The 17,193-nt window shown below is 42.9% G+C and overlaps 1 long non-coding RNA gene across 1 annotated transcript; it reads right to left on the bottom strand.

The window, feature by feature from the left end:
- Positions 1–677: 677 nt before the first annotated feature.
- On the bottom strand, positions 678–7,686 carry LOC129213817 (uncharacterized). The gene is made up of 3 exons (XR_008579543.1): positions 7,551–7,686; positions 7,330–7,410; positions 678–2,914 (listed from the first exon to the last, which is right to left on the bottom strand). It is a non-coding gene; the product is annotated as an uncharacterized LOC129213817 (long non-coding RNA).
- Between the last annotated feature and the right edge of the window lie 9,507 nt (positions 7,687–17,193).

Raw genomic sequence — 17,193 nt, 5'->3', positions numbered from 1 at the left:
TGAAGAGCGGTCAGAAATACCAGTTTAACCATGACGATTCAATCCAAGCCATAACGCCTCCCATCAACGCGAGAAGCAAACTCCTGGAGGCGATAGCTGCTAAAGAGCGTTAGGTCAGCCTAATGCTTGCTCTCATTATCAGCTGAAAGTATGGTTGTGGTCCCACATGTCCCCAGAGCTGTAAAGCGGTGGAGTTTGGCCCATTATTTACCTTCCCTTTGCCAATCCAGCACTACGCAGCAGCTGCAGGTTGGGAGATGTCCGTGGAATTTGAAGCTGCTTAGTCATGATTTGGGTAATGAAGACTTAAAGATTTCCTTAACCTGTTGAAACACACTATTGGAATGGACAATCCTCCTTATTTCTGTAGGACCCCAGTGACGTGCAAACCAGGCAAACAATGACCCTGTATATCCCTGTCTGCAATTACTTAATTATCCTTGCGAGTAAGGAGAGTGAGGGTTCCTTAGTGCAATGTGTATCTTAGCATTATGGCCTACTATAGGGCATTGTTAGCTGTTTACATTGCTTAACTTTAATGTTAAACAAGACAAGCTGTTCCAGAGCCCAGGATAACTCCTGACTGCCAAATAGAAGGGAAGAAGTCCAGGTGCAGCTGTGTAAGCACTTTAATTTTTTGTGTGTGTGAACCTCAAATAACCCTGAGGAATTCATTATTCAGTCTCTATCATGAGCACATAAACAACCATGTTTTCTATAAATAGCAATTTCATTAACGGTGGTAGGTAAGGGAGCCTCTTGCATGTGTGGCTTTCGTATTGTGGTTATGCACAACCAGTGGATCATTTCTAACATGTATTCGCAATAACCACGATTATTCTGTAACCTTTTAGGTTATATCTGTACATATATATTGAAAGTTTTTTTTAAAAACCCTGTGTATAAAAATGAATATACACACCTACACATACATATACATAAATACAACACTGTAGCCCTTTTAAAATACACTGAAGTTCATGTGAGGAGGGAAGAGCAAAGCACGGGGAGGTTAACCCCACTGTTGGAGACTTTCCCAGCTGGCTAAAGCTAATGCAGCTGGCTCTTTGCTATCTGTCTTCCAAAGAATTGGATTATGGCCTGCTGACACTTGTTTGGTCAAATGCATTTGAGAAAAAAAAGGAAGAGCACATGTAACTTCAGAAGCCAACTTTTTGAAAAACCAAACCAAAAAACCCAGAAGGGCAGTGCCTGCACCCAGCACGGGCAGCTTTGGCAGCTGCTAAGATGATCCTTCAAGTGCTACTGAAACCTTGGTAATCCAGAGCAACTGCTAGTTACCTCCAAAATATGTTGAGATAGTTACTAGGGACTGACAAATGTTTCAAGTCCACCTTTTCACTTACTGTGCCTAGTTGCTTTCGGTTCTTTGGAGCTCTCCACCCCCTATCTTCAGCCACAACAGCTTCCAAAAAGCCCTCTGCTCTTGCCCTCTCTTCCCAACTGCAAGAGGTGGAGATGTTCAGAGCCAAGTGCCCGCCATAAAGTATTGTTTCAGCTTAAACTGATGACAGGTCCCGGGAACAAACAAGATTGGAACTGGGGAATGGGAAGAGTGCAGAACAGTTAAGTCAGGTGGGGGGAAAAAACAGCTGGGGAAAAGATATTTCAGAGAAACTCTTTTTACCTGAGAGATTTAAGAATGGTGGTCTTTGTCTGACCAGGATCTCTTCAGCCTTTTGTCACAATTGATTTTTCCTTTCTGTGGCTACTGTCCTGTTGTAAAAACCATTGAAATCCGAAGGGAGACCTTTCAGTTCACTGCAGTCCCTTGCCTGGCTGCCTAGGTCAGGTAACGTTTGTGTCTCAGCGTAAATAAAGATCGCCCCTGCTTTCTTGAAGCCAAATTTCAGTGTTGATTTGAATGACAGATAGTAAAGCAGAATCAAAGACTATGCTGATAAATGATCACAATAAAAAGGATTTAAATCCAGCCATTCAAAGGTAAATGGCAAATCCATTAAATGAAATCAGAATTATTAGACTATAAATCAGTTACAGAGTCTTCAGTGACACATCAGCTCAAGATACCATGCAGCAACTGGGACAAAGTACGTACTTACAAAGGTAGGCAGACATTAGCCAAGAATAGTGACTGTTCCCCGTCTGCTACATGATAGAGACATTTTATCATAGTGACATTTACACTTCATCTATTTTGTTTGAAGCAGATAAGTCACCGTATTTTGCAGGCGGTATTGTTTTCATAAGACTACACTTTAACAGTTGAAAGCTTTTTTGCTCATTTGTATTCCACTCGCTCTTTCCAGTTTACAAAGAGGTTTCCATGTCAGCATTTTCCCTTCAGCTTATTTATTATTTTTGTTTGCTGCCTGGTACACAGTAGCATGGTCATTGTATCTACAGGATCATGGTAACTATGTGCAAAGACTAGGAAGGGGGAAAAGTCGACTTGCCGGTCAGTCGACCTTTTTGGGATGGAAAAAGACTTAGAGTGTGGAGAGTTTTGCAGGACAAATGAAGATGTCGTTTCACCTGGCTAGCCATAACACACGAAAAGCAGTGGCAGCACAGATCCAGGACCCCTGGAGAGTGCCCACGCTCCTTGTGGGCGCGCAGGGGATGACTGTAGCCCAAGCAGTTGCCAATGGTTCATCTGAGACCCCTCAGGGCTTGCTGGAGCCTCCTGCAGCTGGGCGGGTGGATGTAGCCACCCTAATCATCACCGCCGTGGTGGCCCCTATGGTCCTGCTGAGGGGGCGGGTGGCGGGCTCCAGCCTGCCCTTGCTGTCCTTCTGTTCTGTTGCTCCTGCCATCCCGGATGTGCAGCTGGGGGGTAAGAGGGGTGCTGCTCCAGGGCTGGGGTCCTGGAAGGATGGGTTCCATTTCTGGCCAAGGCAAAGCTTCAGCCTGTCTTTGGGAATACCATGTGCTGCAGAAACAGAGGGCCAAGTGCATTTTTTATGTTTTTTTCCTTTTTTTTTTTTTTCACCCCCTCCCTTAATAGTGGAGTTATAAAAGGAATTAATTAAGCTCTGGCATGTATAATTTCCACTGTGTGTTACACTGTGTGTATAATGGGTTTCCTTTATGCTGAGCAGCTTGATTTTTTTTTTTTTTTTTTTGTTTGGTTGTTTAATATTACCTGATCTGTTGCACTGTAATGGATGATTAATCTTTACCGTTTGTTTCATTAAGCAGTTCCTACAAAGTATGAATTCAAAGTCTGTACTTCCCGTTCTCCCTTGATGTGATGCCTGGGCACATGTTGCATTTCATTTCTAATTACATGCGTTAGGATGAATTATGTGCTATTACTCAAAATAAATTGCTCTTTGATGTAAGTTCAGCATATGAACGGCCAGTTATAATTATACTGAAATAGAATTTAGTGCTATTATGCCTAGTCGAAAATAATTCTCTGTGTTTTATAATAGAATCAAATCAGCAATTTTCCATTGTTTATCAGTTCAATGTGGCCATTGTGAACGAATTTTTTCCTTCATAGATTTGAGCTAAAAATTCAAGTGGTATGTGAATGGCATTGACAGAGGCAGAGGAAAGGTGATCCTTTCTAGTTTGCTGTCTCCGATTTCCATATCCCTTCAAAGGGAGCAGCCACTGGCTGACTCACTGCACTGTCCTTCAGTTCATTGCCCTTTTGTGAAGAGGCTGAGTTCCCAATATTTGTGCCGGTATTTAACATAGGAAGACACCACTCCAGTGTCTTAGCTGCTCTGTGGAGTAACATAAAACAGAGTTGTATACAGTTGGGGGTAGGGGGGAAAAGGGAGGACACACGCTCTCTTTTCAGTCATTTAAAAATCCCGTGGATGTTCCTGGAGTTGTTTTGGTGATAAATACCGATCCTCTGCCACACTGGAATGCACAGACAGTGCTCCGCTGGAGCAAATCAAGCATCTGCTTTTAACACAAACATAGGACTTTTTAAATGAGAGGACTAAACACATTCCTGGTGTCAGACCTTAACTTGAAAGGGTTGGTTATTTTGGTTAATCTGTAGCTAGCACACATATTGTGCTGGATGGAATTTGTTATCAGACATAGTTACAGGCAGGTCCAAGGCTGTAGGGAGCCATGAGGCTCTTCAGCATTCACAGTTCTGCTGTTGGGCTGCCTATTTTACAAGAGCATGTGTATGTTTGCTCCATTTTGGTTTTAATTATTGGTGGTAAATATGCTTCAGGAGTGAAATATGTTTTGTCAGGAGAAATCTGAAAGTGCTTTCTCAGGAGAAAAATAATTAGAAAGGTTAATGCAATCCACTCTGTAAAAGACTTTAAACTCATTTGCTTGGAGATGTGAAGCAGATGTTTCGTTCACAAAACTATATTAAATTAGCCTTGGGGGGGTCCCATTACTGTTTCTCAAGTACAGCAAAAATGGCAAATTAAATATATATCAATTTTAAATACTGAAGATAAAGTCTGCTTCCAAATGTGTACAGTGCCCCATGCAAAACACAGTCATTTTACTGCGTGCTTTGTTTCGCACAGACCTTAGGAGAGTGAAAATTGGAATTGTAGCTTTTCTATATTAAAACGATATATCTCCTTGGATAAGCTGCGTAGGAATGTGATTTTAACAGGATGGCAGAATCAATACTGAAAGCCCTGACCTGCAAGTTGGTTCCTTGTAACAAATGGAGGCCAACTTTGGGAATAATTCCCTACTGAGGTAAACAGACAGAGTCAATGTGTTGCCCCTGGCCAAGAAGGGCTTGCTCATTTTTTGCAGAGGTTTTTGGGACAGCTTGTATGTGCATACAGAATTATAAAGGGCCTCATCCTGCTCTTTTTGGGCTTTTGAATGACCTGTTCTGGTCCAGGAGAAGGTGAAGTGTGCTGGGAGTCTGGCCCAGCAGCAATTGCTCTCTTGTTTGATATTGCCAGGGCGGTAAACCAGCTTCTATCAAGTTTGCTCTGGCACAGCGATAGTAACACTCATCTGACGCAAATCACACCCGTGACTTTCACCCAACACCTGCTTGTGGCTATCTGGTTAAAATTTTGGCTGTGGTTCCAACACACAGACTTCCTTGCAGGATGTTATAACCCAGATGTATCAACCAGAAGAGGCAAAGGCTAGCCCTTAGTGGAAAAAACTTTTTTATTAAATATTTCAAAGCTATATAAATCTGTTGTTGGGCTGCATATAAAACCAGCCTTAATCTCCCATCAGATTTAGAAACATTGGTTGTGCAGATCATGTTTCCTCCTGCAATCCAGAAAGAAAACAGATTTTACAGCACAAAAACCAAGTTCAGGTATTGGTGCGAGCATGCCCTGAATATGTTGTGACCCCACGCTGTCAGTGCTAACGCGGGATGAATTGCTGGAGTAGAGAAATGCACAAAAATGATTAAAATGGGAAAATTTGAGTTCTGTGAATTTCCTCCCTTTGAGGTTAGTAGTTCCATCTGTCACTTCAGTTCCAGTAGGTTTGTTATCTCTGTAAACAATTTTTCACTACTGAAGACATAGCTATCCCTCTGCTGGGATTAAGGCAGAAATTTGCAAGGAACAGAGGTAACTTTGGGGCTAAGATAAGAGAATCTGTTTCTCAATAAAGCACTCAAGAGGAATTAATGCTGCTCAATGTGTTTCTTGAGCCAAGATCTCATATGTTTTCTCAGGCTGATGGGACAGCAGTATAAAACTTCTGCATTTTATTCCCTTGTTCTATACACTCAAATTTATTACTTCCCCTTTGTCTGGCTAAACGCAAAGATATATGATGTAGGAAAAGCTACTTGGCATAAATACAGAAATGCAGTTCAGTCCGAGACACAGAGAGAACAACTGCTGAGGCAGATTTCTTAACGTAACGTGAAGTTTTCATGTTATCACTTCACTTCTTCCCAGGTCATCTGTTCAGGTGACCTTGATGAGTAATATTCTTCAAGCACAATAAATGCATTCCCTTCAGGTATGCTGGTGAAGGGCCCGGCCTCAAGCTCTCCTTTCACAGTTGTGAAGTGCTAATAAGGAAGCTGCCCAGTAGCCTTCCATCGTTTCTTGCTTGTGGGTTTGTTTGGTTGACTGTCTTTTTTTACAGCATTTCTGGCATCTGAAATGTGATTTATTTATCTTTTGTCTCTATCCAGCTGAAGACATTACAACACTTCTGGGTAACGATGTCCTTCCCAGTAGCTCTCTGTTTGGCTACCCCCTTCCGTGGTTTGAGCCCAAGAAAACCTGCCACAGCTTGGAAAAGAGGAAATCCCGTGTCCCTAGCTTCCATCCTCCTCTCCCCCTTCTCCAAGCTCTACCCCCATGAGAAATGGGAATCCTCCTCTACAAACTTGGTGTGGGGTACCCAGCCACGGTCTGCCTGGCTAAGGGGCCTTTTGCCAAAGTCATGCTGGCTCCAGTTCTTTCTTTCCTTTTTGTCTGGCATTTTACTCTCCTCAGAATCAAAGTTTACATACAATTTACGACCCAGCCAGGTTGTCTTCGCTTGAGCTAAAAGGCGCCCTCCAGCAAAGAGGCTCATTGGCTTTGGCTAACTCACCTACTGTATATGAACCTGGAATTGCCATCTCCCTGGTCCCATAGTGCTCCTCGTCATCCCACTTTTATTTCCCAATCTCTCCAATCCCCCACTCTTTTTTTTACCCCGCAACCCCTGGCCAAAGTGACTCTTACAGAACTGCTACGAGGCACTAAAATCATGCTTTTAAAAGCCCAGTTGCTTGTATGTGGGAGGGAGTTTGTAGTTAAACTGCTTTTATTTCCTCAGCAGTAATATTGCTAGTTGAATAAAGTGCCAGGGTCAAAAGTGTCTTTTTCTGGCTTAATTCCTTTCTCTCCTCATTTGTACACGTTTGTTTTGTAGAAAATAGGAGACACTTCTGACAGCAGCAGCTCTGGCCCCAACAACTTTTTTTCTCATTCCCCACCAAGTGTCAAATGCTCAATACCATCTAAAAGGACTGTCAAACTGTCACAGAGGAGTTTCACCTATCAAAGGTGTTGTATAATGAAAAGTAACAAGAGTGTTTACCCTGTTAGGCTGAGTGCATCTTTTCCTCTTTCTATTTTTTTAGTGGTAGTTTTCACATTTGGAACAGGGGCACTTGCACATGAAACTGCAGATAATAGTTTTTAACTTTTGATTGGGAAACACTGATTTTATTGTCATAATTCTTGTTGTTTTACTTGGACTCCTTCTTATCAGAATCAGAGGCCCTATGAGATCCCGAAACAATACTCCTACTTTGTTATGTGGTTGCCTGTCAGGTTTTATTTCCTAGATATATTTTAAGTTACATCCACACCCTAAATGCCTTTAATAGTTTGATTCTGTTATGTCAAAGCTACTAACCTTGATGTCAAAACGTTTTTTGGGTCCAGCTCATATTCACTAAAATTGCCTTATGCGGCTACGTGTCATCTTGCAAAATTCCTGGCAAAGTGATGAATACGTTGGCAATCAGGAAAGCACAAACGAGTCCACCCTACTGAAGAAACTAGGACGGGTTCAAGGAACGGTGGGGTTAGTGGTACTTTGTTAGCCAAAGAATTTCATGAGAAGCAAGCTGTTACCTCTGGAAACTTGCTGTTCAGCAGCACAGGAATTCTGTGATTAGTAGTTCCGGGCAAATTTCTTCCAGCAGTGATGTGTTACACCTTCACGAGAAAAGCTCACTGGAACAGGACCTGGGCTGCCTGGTCCCTCCTGCCAATGCTCTGGAAGCATTCAGTCTTGTTTTGTTTTGTTACCTTGGGCCTAAATATTTACAGCACTGTCTGTGAAAGAGAGATTGGCCGGACCTATCACACTGTATCGCGGAGGGGCCCGCTGGTATGCGCTCTGTCGGCTTCTAGGGTACGTGAGCCGCAGAGGTTTAACTGTGGCTCTCCCACCCCGGGGTGTGTTACCGTTGAGGTCACTGGAGACTTTTGGGCATCTCTGGTCCTTTTCATATTTTTGTGGCCTCCACTTCCTTTTGCTTTTGGTAATAAAAAAAAAAAAAAAGAAAAGCTAGAAGTAGGAAAATATTTTGTTCAGTCCAAAATAGAACTTTTTTTTTCCCCCCCCAAAATGAGATGTTTTTTCTTTTCTTGTAAATCTTAATTGAAACCTTTTTCAGGGTTTCTGAAATGGTGGTTTCTTACCTGACACGGTTGAGATTTGGGTTATAAGATATATTTGGGTTCCCTTCCAGGGCAAATGGGTTAATATTATTGGGGATCTGCTCTGCAGCGGCAATGTGGGAGTGCATGCCCAGCAAGTATGGAAAGTTATGCAGGGTTGAGTAGAGTTGGGGGTACAGAACTGCCTGTGCTAAAACCAGTAGATAAGAGCAGAGGGGCACCACTCTTCCCCCTCCACCTGGTATGCTGTGGGGGGGTGCTGCAGCCCAGGCTTGTGAGGTTGGCTGGGGGTGCCTCCGGTGTCCCCCTTCCTCGAGGACCTGCCACGTGCAGCATCTGTCTGCAGGCGATCCTGTGTCTCAGGAGAGCAGGGCAGCCCTTGGGGCTGTGCCTCCTCTGCATCGTGACTCCCGGGGAGACAGGGCGCAGAAGAGCAGAAGGCCTCGGTGCAGTCCTCTTGCCTCTCGTGCACCCTCAGTCCCTGCACCCGGCGTTGCTGTAGCCACGCTGCTGCTGTTGTAGCCGCCATGATAGGTAAGATGGCAAGAAGCGCAAGGCCCCAGCGGCGAGGCTGGTTCCTTTCATCTATGACTCTACTGAAAATTATTGCCCCTCCTGAAAAGCCCCAAGCCTGCCAGGTGTGGCGGTGGAAACAGTGCCAGGTGAGTCACCACGCGCTCCGAGGTGGCACTTCCAGACGGAGGTCAACACCTTCTCCTCCCCGCTGCGCTGGGCTGGCTTCGAGCAAACCCTGTGGGTTGGTCCCAGCAGCAATGAAGGGCTGTGCCAGGCATAGGTTGGCGCTGGCAGGAGGGGGGTAATGCTCTCCTCCTGCTGTGGGGGATTTCCCTTACAGCTGTGAATTCACAGGGATGTGTTGATTTCTCATACATAAGCTGTGGCTGCAGTAAAGCAGGGGAGAGACCTTCAGTAGAAATTACATGTGAAAAACCAGAGTAATCCCATTTAAACTGAAGCTGAGGATGGGTGCAGCTTTCCTGTCTAGAGTTCAGCTGGCCAGCTGTAAATGAAATAGCATCAACAGCCTTTTATTCCTGCAAGTAATCAGATATCGCTCGTCAAGCGTAGATAGGCAGTGCTTCACAGTGCTAAATCCCAGCTGTAGACAAAGGACTCAGGGCAGCGAAACCGTGCTAGGCAATCCCCGGTGCATATGGCGCAGAGCTAGCGTGTCAATATGGTCCCACCCGAGCTTTTAACTCCTCTGCGCTCAGGCAGCCATGGAGCAAGGAGAGCGCCTTCGAGAGCAGTGGCATTTGGAGACCTGCACCCCCGTTCCCATCCCACATCTGGAAGGGCTGAAACCTGCACAGCTGGGGCAGGCTCCCCTTGGGTGCTTTTTCTGTTTTCTTCCTCTAAGGCTTGTTCAAGAAGAGTGGGGGGGCACCAGGGAAGTGCAGTAGCACTAGTTAGTGATATTTTGGTCATCAGAATTGCAGATTTTCTCTTCACTGGCCGCTATAGGTGAGGTGAAAACTCACAGCCTGTTACCCAAACCTTTCTTTTAATAAAAATCCAAATGCTGGTTCTTGTTTCTCCACAGGAATTATCCTAGTGAGTCCTGGCAGTAGCTAATGGAGTCTCTTCTTGTCAAGGTCAGCTTTTGACTTGGAAACGTACACTTTGCTCAAGCCTCCAAATATTCATTTAGTCCTTCCCTAAATTCTGTTGGCTTTTGTGGGATGACGGCCCTGACTAGGGACTACCAGCGCATGGCCCACCTGTGGCTGAGGTGCTGTACCCTCTTGGAGGTCTGATGCTGCAACTTTCCATCACGCAAGTGCTCAGCTAATCCAAAGGAGCTTGCTTTGGCCAGTGGTTCAAAACCCAGGCTTTAAGTTGCCAGGTAATATTCAAACAGCAAACGTTTGTGGGTTGCACGTAATACATGCTACTGCAGCTCTCCAAGATTAATGAAATGATGGGCTATGATATGTATCTTTATGGCTTGTTTAGTGGTTGTGTTCCTGACTCAGTGGGCAATCTAAGAGAATGCTTCCTGAAATTAATTACTTTTTGGGGCAATTAACATCATCCATGATCATGAAACAATGCAATCAACAAGGCTTCTGGTTTTTCTCATCTTCCTAGGGAGGAAGTACAGGTCTGGGACCTGAGTCAAATAGCTTCAAGCAAGAGGAGACTTGAAAAGGATGACTCCTCTTGTCCTCTGAAGAAAAGAGGAAAGGAGAAGCTCTTTCCAGTTTCGAACATATAAGGTTATGACCCACTTTCCTGGCTCACCACATGACCGGATCATGATGGCGTGGTATGACAGGCATGCATGCAAACATTGAGATATTCTTTTCCTGGAGTGCTTGTCTTCTGATTAGCTAACACTGCATTTCACGGGACTTGACTCACTCTGTCGTTCCTTGAAAGCCCTGACCTGCAGCTGTGGCACTGCGAACCAGCTGGAGACCTGTGATGGGACTCAGGGACCTCACTGAAAGGCACGTAAAAATCAATTGCATGAAATAATAGCAAGAAAGAGGATAGCTAAGAGACCCAGTTACTGTCATTGTGGTCTTGATTTCTCCTGAGGACTGCAGCAAGAGTCTTCCTTCTCTGATGAGTAAGGTGCCCGTCAGGTCACGCATGTCAGAGCCACAGCCAAGGCTGGTGACGCGCCAGATTGAGCTGTGCCGGAGCATCTGCCGGCAGAGCCTCAGCCTGCCCCTGGCCATGCATGCCTGACCTGGCCTAACGCCACGCATGCCTGACACCCAGTCAAACTGTCTGGAGAGCTACACAGGTTCAAAGGAACCACAGCAAAGAAGGTGAAAAACAGAGAAGGAGGTGTCAAATTAATGTCAGGATTGATGCAAGAGAAGGCAAAGGGAAAGAGTAGTCATGAGGGAGGAAACAGCAGCTGTTTAAGTTGGTTTAAACTATTGCAAAACCACAGTCTGAGCCAGCAGTGACACCCAGATCGAAACAGAGGATTTCCCTGTCCTGTATGATGCTGTTGTGGCTCCCTGTCTTTGTTGTCCTCAGTAAACGTCCTTCAATGCAAGCTTCAGCCTTCTAAGTGCTCCATAAAACCACTGAATGATCATGTGTTGAATAATCTCCCTAAGGAAGCCTTGCAAATACTTGCAATTTACAACTAGTTGAAAACTAATCAGCAACCAGATCAGACTGGAGACGTGTTCTTTACAAAGAGAGTCAAAGTACAATTAACCAGAGGCTCATAATACCTTCAGGCAATCTCTTTGGTTTCATCCATTTGTTTTTTTTCTCTTTCAGTTCAATTCAAAGTCAATTAATTCTCACCTTAAATCATAGGACATCTTCTTGCTTGCTGTCAGTCTTCTCTTGATGAGCTTGTGTGAAGATTCAGTGGTGACAGCAAATCAGGGAGTCTACTCTCTGTTGCTCCCGCTTAATTTCAATGGGAGAAGCATTTTTCAAATTTGGATGAGAGAAGCTGTTGTAAGATCACCTAGTAAATCCTTGGCAGGCAGCGTGTCAGGCACTCTTGGTCTCTGTCCTTATTTATTGTTGGAATGGAGCTTCATATACCAAAGATTAGCTTGGTGTGACTGGTCTAAAAATTTCTGGCCTGGCTTTTACTCTCTCTAACGATAAGCATTATGCTTATCATGCCATGGTCTTCACCACTTGTGCTGGAGGTAATTGGTTATCTCCAGAGATTATTTCAGTTTAAGTATTCTAGTATATGTTTCACTAGACCCTAACAACAGCAATGTATATTTTATTAGGTTAGTGCTTAACTTGTTTTTCACCCAATGTGTCTTCTTTGATCTGTCTCCTTTATCTTAGCAAGACTTTGTGTGTTGCTCGAGGGTCCTCTTAGAGCACTGCCTGATCTATGTGAAAAATTGAAAATGAGCTTAGGCATTTGGCTTGGCCAATTCTGAAACTGTACTGAGGCTAACAAGAAAGCAGTTAGGCCACTGAAATTAATACAGTTCAAACTTCTTAAATGGCTACATAGCTGGACATGCTACAGGCCTTGCTGGAACAATTTTCTTCATTTGCCTCTTTATTTTAGAACTGGAAAAGAATATACAGCACAGATGAAATAAAAGTATGAGGAATGATTTTATGAGCATAAACACTAAGGTGAGCGTTCCCTGTGAAAGGAAACATATCCTGAGACGAAACCTGAGCAGATCTCAGCTGCCAAGTAATTTCTACAGAGCTATAAAACTTTAGAGCTGAAATACAAAATGTTATTCTCTGACTGAAAATCTGATCATTTTAATTAAGCTTCTTCCATTCTGGGCAAGCTAGAAATGTGGTTTTCTTGAATGCTTAGAAGATGTTTTTAGTATTGCCATGAAAGGAGCTATATTTGCACAAAGCCTTAAATGCTCTGAGCATGAACGGGGAGCAGTTTGCAGTCAGGATCTCCAGACTTTTCTTAAAAAATATCCCAGTTGGATGCTGTCCTCCCTGGCAGGCAGACCTGCCTGGCTGTGTGCTCCCAGGGGACGGCAGCACGGCGGTGGCACTGACAGGTTCTCGCCCTTGCAGGTAGTCAAATGCCACACAGGTATTTCAGCCGCAGCCCCGGGTGGGGATTTCTGTACGGAGGCTGCCTATAAAGACTGTGTTGCTTTTAGGCAACCTCCCCACCAAACACACATGCACACACGCATGCACGCACACACGTACGCAGGCATGCCTTGTGGGAAGACTGTTGTTAGCTGTCAGGAGAGCCAGAGAGTTGCTCTGACACGCTGACACATCTCTGCTGCAGCCAATGTAAAATTTTTTCCCTCTGGAAATGTTCAAAACTGGCCTAGATGAGCAGTAGCTTCTTCAACGTTTCACAAGTTAAAAGAATCCATTTTCTTGTACATTTTTTCTGGCAGATGCTTTCATGTATCATTATTATTATTGCTATGAGAAGGGTATTCTGAAATACAAAGGGTTATTTTCTAACAAGAGGTTCCTTGCCCAAACTGGGCTAGAAAAACCAGCTGTTCTAGTTTATCTGAGCTGTTTACCCTTCTAATTCTCCTTTGTAACGTGAGCGAGAAACAGTCTTGTTTTTCTATGTTTGTATTTTTTTAGGTGCCAGGTGAATTTAGGGAGCTGGTAGGTAGAGGAGTCACTGCTGCTCTTGTCTGTGCAGAGCACATTTAAAAGTAATATTGTGAATATGCCACGTTCTCACTTTCCTACAGGTAACTTTTAGCACGGGACTTCACTCTGTGGTTGTACATGCACTGCAGTCATGTTTTAATGGCAACAATCAAAATGTAGCAGAAGCTTATATCTAAACTTGGCACCTAAACGCCTCCTTCCAGGATTGTGGGGATGGGTTGCCAGAGTAAGTTCTCCTCAGCATTTATCTGTGCATCTGGCCCGCTGTTGGCACAGGATAGACCTGTGCAGTGTAAAATGAAGTTACAACTTCAGCATAATGTTGAAATGTAATAAATTAAAGCCTCTAGCCAAATGAAACTTGTAATTGGTATGTCACTTTCAAGTGAGAGAATGGCTCAGGCAGGTTCAGCGTTCTGCCCGAGTTGCAGAACTGCCGTAATTATCCTGTGTGGTTTTTAATAATGCTGAGAAAAAGAAAGTGTGCTGATTTTCAGAACTACAGTCTGCTGCCAATATGCAGCTGGCATCTAAGCGTTTCAACGAGATGAAGTGTTCGTGAGCAGTAAGGCAGGGTCAAAAATTGCTAATGCCAACACAGGCTGAGTTACTTGTAAAGTACACAGATTAAACTATTCCTCTCTGTTTCAATGCATACTTTATGTTGGAAACATGAGAGGACAGATTAAAAAATGTAATTTTACTGCTGGTCCTTCCTAACTTTCAATGCGTGACTTTTTTCCCCTCATTCCTGAGGACATTCTTCCTATAACCAATGTACATAAATTTGTATAGACACACAAAACCACACACAGGTATATAGGGAGAGACATTGGAATTCAGTGTGCCTGAATAGATTTCACACCTTTCTAGAAACAACCTAGGTGATATGAAAGCTCTCTTGGCAAAAGGGTGCCCTTGAGCTAGCATATTGCATGAGGAAGCTCCTACAATAAATATGTGTGGGAGTTGCTGAATATATTTAATCTACATTTGTCTGTCAGAAATAATAAATCTCAAGAAAAAAAAAAAGAGGAAGTTGATAGTTATTTGACTTTGAAGGTGGAGTAACACCCAACCAACTCCTGAAGTTGCTTATAGCAGTCTGAATGCTCATGAACGCAGGTATTGCTGCTCAGAGCATTGATGCTCTTTCATATCAAGTTTGTTTAATAGCTAAGTATTGAAGTGATCTTCAAGTATTCAATGGCCAAAGTCAGATCAGGGAGATGGAAATCACCAAAATTACAGTCCATGCAAACTGTGAAAAAAAGTGGTCTTAAGTGACAGATTTATCCATATCCTTGTGGCCTTTCTGGTCTCCTGAAAAATTTCTTCAGTTCTTTGGTCACATGGCCAAGATGCAATTGTGTAGTTTTCCTAATTTTAGTCTGAGGTTGAGTCTGGGCTGCAGGACTGTCTGCATCAAGCTGGTTTATACAGCTGAGTTCAAGTAGGTTGAGCTGTAGTATGGATGGATTACCTATACATTTGGAAAAAATATGATTTATATTTTTAATAGTAAGAACAAACTATATATTATTAAAAAAAATACTAAACCAATACATTTCTGTGTTAGCAAATGCCTGCCCATTCTATAACTGTAAGTTACACAGACCTTCCCTTTCTTATTTCTTTCGGCAAGAATGGGAAGGTGATGTACGGTCTTGCATCCGCATGTGCTTTATGCTCACGAGAGCTCCACAGTGTCCACTGCTGCTACAAGACATCAGTAAAGAACCTCTGTGATGTATCTACTGAAAACAGAGAGGAATATAAAAAAAAAAAAAAAAAGGGCAGCAGATTTTCAAGTTAGTGTATGGTCATATAACTGTGCATTTTTTAATGCAAAGATTTGATTGATATTGCTGTTACTGCCTCCAGCTCCACAGGGATGAGTATTGCCAGGAATGGTGATTGTTTTGTTTCTAAACTGAAATGTTGTATTGCTATGGATATTCTCATTGCCCTAAAGAACAGTTTTGGTAGTATCTGACTTTTTTTTTTTTTTTTTTTTTTTTTTTGGTGGCATACAGCCCTGTCCGTTCATTTCACATGCATGTGGGCTTCTAGCACACACCGCGAAAATTCCACTTGGTGCAACGATAGTCCTTTTAATAAGCTTTTCCAAAGTATTAAAAGATTACTTCAACAACAACAAAATACCACATCAGTACTGGTGAGTAACCTGAGGTGGATAATTTAGAGTAGAATGGAGCTATGTCCCTATGGTGTTTGAGATGGCAAAGGTGAGGTTAATTCACCCACTGCTTTTCTAGATGATTCCAGGGAAGACTGGTTGTTTTGAAGGGCACCAAGTTCATAACAGATTTTACTGATGCCAAGAGCCTTTAATTGATCTGACAGATGAGCAACAATAACAATAAATAGATTATCTTTGGGTACAGGAATCCAGTAAACTCTTCAAGAACAGGTAAAACTTGTTGGTCTCTTCCTGCGGTACATTCTGAACCATAACATTTATATGGGGAATAAGATTTGAGCACAGTGTTCAGGTTGTTATTTTCTCTGTACTTTTGTGTATGCAGAGGCTTAGATATGCAATACTAAAGGGTAGTTTTGTCCCCAAGTGGCATTCTATGATTTTTTTCTTAAAGTGACTACATGCTTTAGGAATAAAAAGCCCAGTTTTTATATGCGACTCATGATGGCAACTAGGCTTCTCAAGGCCTCAAACATCTCAAAAGGAAGACTCCAGCGTAAAGACTTCCTATGTGATGAGGTCTTTGGTGATTCCTAAAACATCTACCTCTACTTACTCAATTATCTTGTCTCTGGACTCTGCTTGGGCTCTGCAGGGTAGCAAGCATCTCAGTTTTCTAAGGCCAGGACTAACTCCTCTGTAATTACTGCTGACTAGTTACTATATTTTCACAGAACTATAACTGAGGTTGGTCAATACAGCATAACTGCTGAGATATGAGGCTTTTAGCAGATATTCCTTAAATTTTATGTCATCAACTAAGAAAGAAGATTTAGATTAGATATAAGGAAAAATTTTTTTACAATGGGGCTAGTGAGGCAGTGGAACAGGTTGCCCAGAGAGGTTGTGGATACCCCATCCCTGGAAGTGTTCAAGATCAGGTTGGATGAGGCTTTGGGCAACCTGGTCTAGTGGAGGGTGTCCCTGCCCATGGCAGGGGGGTTGGAAATGGATGATCTTTGAGGTCCCTTCCAACCCAAACCGTTCTATGATTCTATGGTTTATCTTGTGAACAAACTACCTCCAACTTCATTACTAATGTTAGAATTACTGTCGTGTTCTGCCTTGCAGGCATAACAAGTAAATTATTTCAGTATGAAGTTCTTTCATATGATTTCTTAAAACTGGGCTGTTCCCTCCCAAGCTCTGATATCTCTTCCTTCCTTTCACTTTGTTCAGCATTTGCTAAGTGACAGATGCAATACAAACTTTACCCATCTATTAACTGCTACCCACAGGCCCAGATCTTTTCCCATTCTGCTTACGTAAGTAGGAACTAGGTTTCTAAATATGTTTAAAATGTAGGCTTAACCTCCATGGGTACTTGTTTAACCCATTGGTTGTTTATATCTAGGTTCCCAAATAAGATAGGTTCTCTAACTCATAGCTGTTGAAGAAAACAGAAGCGGAATAAAACTGATCTCTAAGTTATCATATTAATTACAACATTAACTGCAAAAAGCTCCAAAATTTCAAATGAAGCAGACATCTACAGTACATTATTCTTCTTCTCCACTTTCCTCCCTGATTTTATGTCTAGGGTAAAAAAATAATGAAAAGAATGAAGGCCCATAAACCAAAATGAATCTACACATCCCAGTCCTAGCACTTTAACTAATGATAACCTCTAATATTTTTACTTACTGAACTTGGTAATTTACATCCACAGTAACTATAATGAGATAAACAAATGCCACATTATATGAACATCTGCACTGAGGGCCTAAGATTTCAATCTGCCTGGAAACCATCCATTGATTATAGCTG

This window comes from Grus americana, chromosome 1 (genome assembly GCF_028858705.1).
Source record: "Grus americana isolate bGruAme1 chromosome 1, bGruAme1.mat, whole genome shotgun sequence".
Classification (NCBI taxonomy): Eukaryota; Metazoa; Chordata; class Aves; order Gruiformes; family Gruidae; genus Grus; species Grus americana.
The sequence above is the reverse complement of the archived record's forward strand: the minus strand, read 5'-3'. Positions and strand labels throughout refer to the sequence as shown.